Genomic DNA, 10,534 nt, shown 5'->3' on the forward strand with positions numbered 1-10,534 from the left:
TGAAGTTGAGAAACTCTGGGTTATAGGCATAAATTTCTCTTTTTTTGACATAAATTTCTGAATAATCAATAATAGGTGATACTGAAGTTATGGTTGTGGATGGATTTCATTGGAGAGAGATTATATGGAAGTAAAAAATAAAGATTGTGGGAGGAACTTCAACATTTAGTTTTCTAGTTGAGAAAATGAAGTAAAAATAATTGAATAGGAAATTTACAAATAGGAAAGAAGAAAATAGAGAGCATTGAATCATGGAATGAAAAAGATTAGCTGAACTTGTTCACATGACAGAGACACAATTCCCAAAAAAGCAAGCAGGAGTTTTTAAATGCCTCTTGAGGGCTAGGCTTGAAACTGGCACAGTTTAATTCCTGCTGCATTCTTTTGGCCAAGACAACTCAGATTCGAGAGGTAAAAAAATAGATTTCACATACTTACTGGTAGAATTGTGAAGTCAAATTGCAAAGGACATGGGTATAGAATGTGGAATAATTGTGATTACTTTTGCAATCTATGTAGACCACAGTGAGATCATAAAGTCTCATAGTTTAGTTTGACCAGGCATTTTTATTATTTGCTGCAGACAAAATCTGAACTGATTTGGTTACTATGTGCATATGTTCCTTTGATAAAATTAAGTCAGTGTTAGCTGAAATTAAAATACAGACTGCCCCAATCATTGCAAATATTAACTTTACTGAAGAGTTTAAAATCAATGAAATTAATATTTTGAGAGTTAAACATTAATATTGCCTAGCTTTGTCTCTTAATTCACTATTTTGAATTCACAAAAGTTTCCATTAAAAGCAAAATATTACTTTAAGGCATTTTTCTATGTTTGAGCAGGTTTTAGGAGGAACAGTTTACCATAGTGACAAATTTTACAAGGTGTAGAAGGTAGACTAGAACAGCTTGTTATATTTGGGAAATTATAGTTGTTTACTAGAGTATAGAACATACCAGGCTGCTAGAATTTAGTGAATTAGATGTAATTCCTATCCCTCTTTAAATACAATAAATAAATTACTTTAAGAAAATGACAATCCACTAAAATTATCTCATGAAATCAAATACCATCAATGTAAGCAGTTAATCATCCAAAGACATCCAAAGGAAAACAAGATGACATTCTGCTTTTCCTAGGGTGCCCAGCACATCCATTATTATTTAGAACTTGCTAATATTGCCATTAATTTGTCATAATTTTCCTGATCAATTATTCTGAGAATATCTAAGACAACATGGGACATTATACTGCTTTGTATCCCCTCTGCTAATATAAAGATAATAAATATAACCTGCCTCATAATTCTGGAGGATTAAATGATATGTATATGTATATGTATACATATATATATATATATTTTAAATTCAGTCCTCTGGATACAAGGTTAATATGCAAAAGTCAATGACTTTCCTATATGCCAGCAATGAACAAGAGGAATTTTAAATTAAAAACAATACCATTTACATTAGCAACCAAAAAAGTGAAATATTTAAGTATAAATCTAACAAAATATGAACAAAATTTATATGAAGAAAACTACAGAAATCTGATGAACAAAAGCAAAGAACTAAATAGATAGATATTCCATATCCATGGATTGGAAAACTCAATACTGTAAAGATGTCACTTCTTTTCTACTTGTTCTGTAGATTCAATGCAATCCTTATCAAAATAACAACAGCAAGGTATTTTGGATATCAAGAAACTAATTATAAAGTTAATATGGTTAGGTAAAAGACCCCAAATAACTAACACAACATTGAAGAAGAAAAACAAAGTTGGAGGACTGAGGTTATCCAGCGTCAAGACTTACTATAAAGGTAGAGCAATCCAGAGAATGGGGTACTGGCAAGAGAGCAAACAAATGTATCAGTGGAACAGAAGACAGAGCCCAGAAATAGACCCACGTAAGTACACACAACTTATCTTTGACAAAGGGGCAAAGGCAATACACTGAAGCAAAGATAGTCTTTTCAACAAATGGTACTGAAACAACTGGACATTCACATACAAAAACAAAAAAAACAAAAAACAAAAAAACCCCACACAACTCAACACAGGCCTTACAGCCTTCACAAAAATTAACTCAAAATGGATCACAGACCTAAATGTAAAACATAAAACTCTATGGGCACCTGGGTGGCTCAGTCAGTTAAGCATCTACCTTCAGCTCAGGTCATGATCCTGGGGTCCAGGGATCGAGTCCCATGTTGGGCTCCTTGCTCAGCAGGGAGCCCGCTTCTTCCTCTCCCTCTGCTGCTCCCCCTGCTTGTGCTCTCTCTCTCACACACAAATAAATACATAAAATATTTAAAAACCCCAATAAGACTATAAAACTCCTATAAGATAAAACAGTAGAAAATCTATATGACCTTGAGTATGGTGATGACTTGTTTTGATACAACACCAAAGACATGATCCATGAAAGAAATAATGGATAAGCTGGACTTGCATAAAATTATAAACTTCTGCTCTGTGAAAGACAATGTCAGGAAAATGAGAAGACAAGCCATAGACTGGGAGAGAATATTTACAAAAGGCATTTCTGATAAAGGACTGTTATCCAAACTATACAAAGAACTCCTAAAATACAACAGTAAGAAAACAATCAACCAGATTGAAAAATGGGCCAAAGGCCTTAACAGATACCTCCCTGAAGAAGACATACAGATGGCAAATAAGCACATGAAAAGATGCTTCATATCGTTTGTTGTGAAGAAGGAAATTAATACAGCAATGAGATACTCTACACACCTATTAGAATAGCCAAAATCTGGAACACTGACAACACCAAATGCTGGCAACGCATACCAGATTTGTGCAGCAGGGAATCCTGTTCATTCCGGTGGGAATGCAAAATGGTACAGTCACTTTGGAAGATAGTTTGGCTGTGTCTCACAAACCTAAACATACTTTTGCCATACAATCCAGCAATCATGCTCCCTGGTATAATAAACTGTGGTATCCTAATGGCTTTTTCTGTAAAAGCAAAAATGCTGTTCAGATTTCTTTCAGTTAGTGAAAACAGATACTAATGTAGGTCTTTTGTAAAAGTGAAGTGACATAACATGAACAGTTGGTGAGTGGGGATACACTTTGCTTTACACTGTTTCAATTTATGAAAGATTTCATAGAAATGCTCTACTTCCACATAGCAAGAGAAATCTGTGTTCAGGGCTAAAAAGGAATGAGCTATCAACCCATTAAAAGTCATGATGCATATTACTAAGTAAAAAAAGCCAATCTAAAAATCTAAAAAAGCGGGTGCCTGGGTGGTTCAGTTGGTTAAGCGACTGCCTTCGGCTCAGGTCATGATCCTGGAGTCCTGGGATCGAGTCCCACATCGGGCTCCCCGCTCAGCAGGGCGTCTGCTTCTCCCTCTGACCCTCTTCCCTCTCATGCTCTCTGTCTCTTATTCTCTCTCTCTCAATAAATAAATAAAATCTTTGAAAAAATAAAAATCTAAAAAAGCTACATACTGTATGATTTCTGTGACAATCTGGAAAAAGCAAACCTATGGAGACAGTATAAAGATCGGTGGTTGCCAAAAGTTGGGAGGTGGATAGAGGGATGAATAGGTAGAACACTGAGAATTTTGTAAGGCCATGAAAATACTCTATATGATGCCATAGTATGGATACATGTTATTATATAGTTGTCCAAACCCATAGAGTATACAGCACCAAGAGTAAACTATAATGTAAACTATGGAGTTTGGGTAATTATGAGTCAGTGTAGGTTAAACAATTGTAACAAATGAAACAAAATAGACGACAATTGTAGCAAATGTACCACTCTGACGGAGACATTGATAATGAGAGATGTTATGCTTGTGTGTGCCTTCCCCTCAATTTTACTGTTTTGCTGTGAACCTGTAACTGCTCTAAAAAAAAGTCTAAATTAAAAAAATATATATATCTACTCTGTCACAGCAAGAATAATAAACCCATATTCTCAAATTTTGTCTCCCTACACTCACAATGATTTATTCTCACATTTCCCTGTGCTATTAGTTCTCTGTCAAAAGATGACCTACCCTGACATTTTTCCTGTATTAGATAATGGAGTCACTGAGGCTGGAGAATCTATTTGTAAGTCAGCTGAGACATAAGGGACATGCTTAATCCCCATCACTTAAAAGATCACCTAACTCAAGCCTATTGTTTTTGAACTAAGATACCAACTTTATTATTTTTATATGCTGAAATCTGAAGCTCTTTAAGAATGCTCCATCCTTAAGAATAAAAACTGCCTCAGCAAGAGCTCAGGGAACCGATATTATTGTTTACAAAGAATTATTTATGGAGGACAAGGAAATTACTTAGCAAAAAATAAGATGAGATCTTTGGGAAATTTTCTAAAATTTTGTAATTTCTGCATTCACCCAAGTGGGCATTCATTATACAAATGTCTACTAAGGATCTACTACAGTCTGATCATGAACATGCAAACAAAGGTGAATTCAGTGTAGTCCATGCCACTAGGGAGCTCTCAGTGGAGGTGGGGTGAGACAAATATATTTACATAATTAGCTACAATCACACTCTTAAAAGAACTGCACTACAAGGAAGAATTAGATATATGGTGTAACAAGGTGTAGGAATCATGCTGTGCTATTAATAAGAAAGCTCTTCTGATTCCTTGAGCTACAACAGCATGTAAATTAACTGCCCACTGGAATTTGGAATGGTCCTGGGATTCTTTATCCAGCTAAGGCCATTCCATGCTTAAGTTTTCTAAGCAGCACCAAGCCTAATATAAGCTCTATTTTTTATTACATCATAACTAAATGAGTTATAATAATTATAATACAATTTTAATAAGGGTAATGACAGCTAATATTTATTAATCTCTACAAAAGTTATAGGCATTGTAGTAATCATTTTATATTTCTTATTTAATTCTCACACCAGCCCTTTGAGATAGTTATTGGTATTATCACCTCAACTTTCCAGAAGATAAAATTAGGTTTAGGGAGGTTAAATCACTTGCCAAAAATTACACAAACAAAAGGTGGGGCAAAAATGCACCCCTTGCCGTCAGCTTTCCAAGTCCCCACTTTTCTCCAGGGCCAGTCCTCTCCAGTATTGCACTCCAGCATGTGACTCTCATGGTCATGCTGGTTACTTTTCTCCACATTCCAGCCATTTCCCACATGCGTCCCTTTAGCGCATCCGGGCAGCTTGTGGTACTGGTAAGAGCAGATAGACACACTTGGGTCCAGTTTCCTTGATGTCTCACCTACAGGATGTCATTTCACCTTTCTCTGAATGATGGAGATAAGGTGTTTACTTTGCATGTTGTTGTGAGGCTTAAATGAGATAGGATAGAAGTGCACTTGTAATCGAAAGGACCCTTGTTTCCTGAATACACCTGGATTTCTCCAGTTTTATATATTTTCTTTAAAAAAACTCCATTCAAGTATAATTAATATATAGTGTTATATTAGTTTCAAGTGTACGATATAAGGACTTGACATTTCTATGCATTTCTCAGTGCTCATCAAGATAAGTGTACTCCTAATACCCTTTCTCTATTTCCCCCATTCCCCCATCCACCTCCCCTTTGGCAACCACCAGTTTGTTCACTGTATATAGGAGTCTGGTTTTCAGTTTGTCTCTTTTTTTTCTTTGTTCCTCTGTTTTGTTTCTTAAATTCCACATATGAGTGAAATCATGTGGCATTTTTCTTTCTCTGACTGACTTACTTCACTTAGCATTACACCCTCTAGATCTATCCATGTTATTGCAAATGGCAAAGTTCCGTTCTTTTTTATAGCTGAGTTATATTCCACATTATATATACCACATTTTCTTTACCCATTCATCTCTTGATGGACAGTTGGGCTGCTTCCATATTTTTTGAATACATCTGGACTTCTGCAGTTTTATATGTACTTTCTTACTCTCTATTTTCTGCCTGAAAGATCTTTCCAAATTAAATCATTTCTCAAAATATCCCCTATGTGGAAAACATTTTAAGCTATCAAAATCCTAACCAACCTTCAAATTCCAACTTATGTTTTACTCCCTCTGTGACTCCATGACTCATCTCTGCCCTACCACTGAGGAATAAAGCTCCCTCCTGAATCCACTGGTACCTACTCTTAGCACTTACAGTAGTCTGCCTTGTATGAAATGTGTAAAATACATACAAATTAGGATGTTCTTATCCCCAACAGACTGTAACTGACAGAATCAATTGTTAGAAGATACCTCTTTACTCTGCTGTCTCTCTTACTTTGTGGACTTTAATAGTACCGAGAAACATTGTCTACATTACATTATCCATCTTTACTGCTGTTTATAGTCTGTGTAGAGAGAAAAGGGCAAGTCAACAATAAGACCATTTACACAAAATGAGGTCTAACCTTGTCATGACCTACTCACTCAATCATTATTATTCTGAGTATTCAAGAGTCACCCTGCCCTTCATAAAATATGTTTATATAGCCTATTGTTTTCATAATATTATTTTCATTTGCAATATTTGTGAAATAGTGCTACTAAATGTTTGCTTTGAAATATATGTGTGTGCTATATATGGGGGTGTTAATGCGATCATTTCTGGGTGTTTGTGTAGAAGACCCGTAAATTTAGTAGGATTTTCAGTCTACTTAATATTGTAAAGGTTATGAGACTAGAAATAATTTAGCAACCTGCTTAAAAATCTGTAGAGAAAACAGCCCAATATCTAAGAAAGAGACACAATTAAATAGTCTTTGAGATAGATTGACAAATGAGGCCTTCCATACTCTGAGCTTTATGTTTTCAGCCTTAGTTTTCAGTATTTCCTCGTATGAACCCCATACTCCAAGTAAACTTCAATCTTGACTGAGAGATTTCCTGTGTACAAGCCTTTGCACATACTGCCTAGAGTAACTGTCTGCACCTCATCAAAAATTTAACATCCTATGGCCAAGTTCAACCGCTACTTTCTAAATCCTCTAAAAGAAGTATAATTTTGGTCCTCTCCCTTACTATGACTCTCATAATAATAGTAAAATGCTAAGCTTTTTAAACCAATTTTCTCATTTAATACTTGCATTGACCCTAAAATGAATGCAATAATATTCTGCGTATTTACAATGAGAAAACTGAGGATTAGAAAAGTAAAATAAGTTGCCTAATGGGTACCCAAGTTGTAATTGGCAGAGGTGGGATCAAACTCCTCCTCTAGAGATCAAATGTTAATTCTATGTTCTCCTAACATCCTTATAGCATGACTAGTATCAGTGTATTTTATCCTTGCTACTAGACTCTGTGTTGCTCTGCAGCAGAAACTGTATTTTATTTACTCTTCTTTATATATAAGTAATTTGTGTTATTAATTTATATACAAATAATATGTGTTCTCTTTACTAAATTGTAACTGTGTTCCAGTTTTCTCTTGCCTCTTAAAGGGTACAGGAGGAAATAGGGACAAACAAAAAGAAATGTTCATTAATTAAACCATTAGATCGTAGACAGAACATACAGTTTCCTACAGTTGTTAAAAGGAAGCCTAGTTATTGCTATTCATTTCCTGTATTAAATATATGTTAGCATAATTAGAAAATTTCATTTTTCAAAAAGATTAAAAAGCAGAAAATAACCTAAGAAACAGCTTCAGAACATGCTAGCTAAACCTTATTGAAATAAAACTACTCAAATGGGAAAATATGTATATTTACTATATTATACAAATATTTCAATAACATAATAATCTGTAGACCATTTTAATTTGAATAATTATGCAAAATAAACATTTTAAATTGAGAAATTAGAATTATATTAAGAGAAGCATATCACCATAGGCTTAGATGTTGATTTTTTTACATCATGCATTTTGGCATAAATAATTTGAAGAAAGTCTATGTAGGGACATAAGCAATACAAATATGAAAAGAGAGAGAAAAAAATAAATGCCAGTACAAACAAAAAGAAATCAATATCATAATTTACAAAGTATCATCTGAATATCCTCATGTTTTGTGCAAAAAAAGAACATGGCAAACTAGCCAGATTTTTACCACAAAAGAGATAACTTATACCATTGTTTGAAAAAAGATAAAGAATTTACTAGAACTAAATATTAAAATATATTTGATATGTTGTGTAACTGATTTTTGAGAGAAAAAGTTCCTATCCACAAATTTACAACAAATAAAAAAATCTGATTTATATAAAAATGTTTAATGACTTCTTATAAGGCTGAAGGACATAGTCAAAATATCTCAATGGAGGCTTTCAAAAGAAATATGAGTTGAAGGGAAGAAATCAACATGTTGCCAAATATGTGAACATCTAGGATTTTACCATATAATTTGAATCAAATTAAAACTTAGAATGTGGAGAAAAGAGATTTCTTAGATAAATTTTATTTAAATATCATAGTTCTCATTTCAACTTTGATTAGAAGTTGCCCAACTTATGCACAATTAATCCTTTGATCATCTTATACTCCAAACATCATCTTATATTTCAACCATACAAAAATACTTGAAATTCTCTAAAAACATGTTATTTTATGCTTTTATGCTCTTTTATATGCTTGATTTTTATGGAAGCAATGCCCATTCTCCCCTAATACCCTGTGGAATACTAATCACCATTTCTTTAAAAACGTCTCTGCTCTATAGATAAAAATCAGTTTGTTTCCTCACTGTGTTTCTACATCTTCATGATAATCATTAAAGTAATTGTTTCCATGTTGGTTTCCCTGAAATGATTTTGTAAACTCAAGGGCATGCAAGGTATTTTGTTCACTTAAAAAAGTCTTTTACATAAATAAGATATTCATAAATTCATGTTGACTAAATGAATCAATTTCAGTTCATCAATAATTTAACAAATATAACGGAATGCATTATTTAAAAAGACTGGACACGTTAATTTTGGAGTAAATAGTAGGAGAAACCAAGTAGTTCAGAAAAAAATGGGTATAGTATAGACATTTAATAAAACTGAAAAGACTAACTCATCTCCTTAATATCACATTCAACTACCATGTGTCAGACACTCTATTTGTAGGAATTCCCTAGGCCACATCAGAGCATAGTATGGGAATAATCTACCAGATATAGGAAAAATGGTCAATACATCTTACTGGTTATCTAGCCTAATTATCAACTTGATTAAAAAAAATCTTTTTTTACTCTTTCTAAAAATACAAAAATAATTTCAGTATCAGCACTATACTCTGAAGTCTGTTGAAGGATGATCTCTGTAGAATCTCCATATGCTTCCCAAGAGGAGAACACAATGAGAAATCCAAGGGCTTTTATGAGACAGACTTTTAGAAGCAAGCAGAAACTCCTGTCTCTCCAAGTTCTTGCCTGTGGACACTGTAATGAAGACAAGACAGGAGAAATGAAATGAGGGGATGGGTGGAAAGAAGGGTTTCTTCATGTTACTTGAAGATGTGCTGAGCTCATGTTTGGTTATTCCCTTTGCAAACCTTTACCTTTAGAAGCATTTTTCCTCTGAGTCAATCTCTGAAGTAACCGTTTTATCTATAGATTGTTATCCTCCTTCCCAAGGGTCTGCATTTATGTAAGCTGGGACAAAGCTCTGGTGCATAAAGAGATTATTAGGTTTTACCTGTCATCTTCTCTATGAAGTATCCTGATGATTAGAGATTGTCATTTGACTGCTTTGAGTGTGTCAAAGCACCTTTTAGAGCTAAGTCATATTCACACACAGCAGATGCTCCATGAATGTTTTAATATATGGAGAACTTGAGGGAGAAGAATCAGAAATGTATTATTTCCTGGATTATTCTGAAGGTCACATTATTTTGAAGGGCATATCTAAAAAGATACTATTTAGAGCCTCCCTTAAATAAAATGGTTGGATCTGACATTTTAAGATTTACATTTTTAAGATTAATTTTGGAAACAGAAACTGATAATACAAGAATTATGTTAATATCCCCCCCTTTTTTGCCAGTACTGCAGGTAGTTGGTTAAAACTTTACAAAGAATTATTCAAATTTCTCATTAATTGTTTCTAAATTTTTTAAGGTATAAATATAATAGCCAATAAAGTGCTAGCAGTCTATACGAGATGTCAAGACATTGCCAGATCCCAAGTGAATATAAAATTTGTGGATGTGTGCATATTGTTACAACTATCTGTAAATGCATTTCAGGTGTTTATATGTATATCAGAATATAAATAAATAGAGCTTACAGATAAAGAAGCCAGGAAAGAAAGTGATGCCCATAATAGAGAAGCCAGTTAGTATAAACAAATTTTCTTTACTTTACACTTTTTATGGAACTTTAGAATGTCATGGTGGAAGGGACTTTTGGCTCTCTTTCCAGGCATTTAATAGTCAAAGGATATAATGTGAGACCCCAAAAGGCAAAGGCCATATGTCACCCAATTGTCAGGTCCAGCTCTGACAAAATCAATACTTTATGTGATATATAAATCTTGCCACTACCCTGCCAAATACCTCTGTATATACAAATAATTTAGTGTCCTTTGACATTTTTTGTTTGTATAATTTCTTTCACTTATTCCCCAGAGCAGATTTTAAAAA

This window comes from Zalophus californianus, chromosome 1, assembly GCF_009762305.2.
Source record: "Zalophus californianus isolate mZalCal1 chromosome 1, mZalCal1.pri.v2, whole genome shotgun sequence".
In the NCBI taxonomy this organism is placed as follows: domain Eukaryota; kingdom Metazoa; phylum Chordata; class Mammalia; order Carnivora; family Otariidae; genus Zalophus; species Zalophus californianus.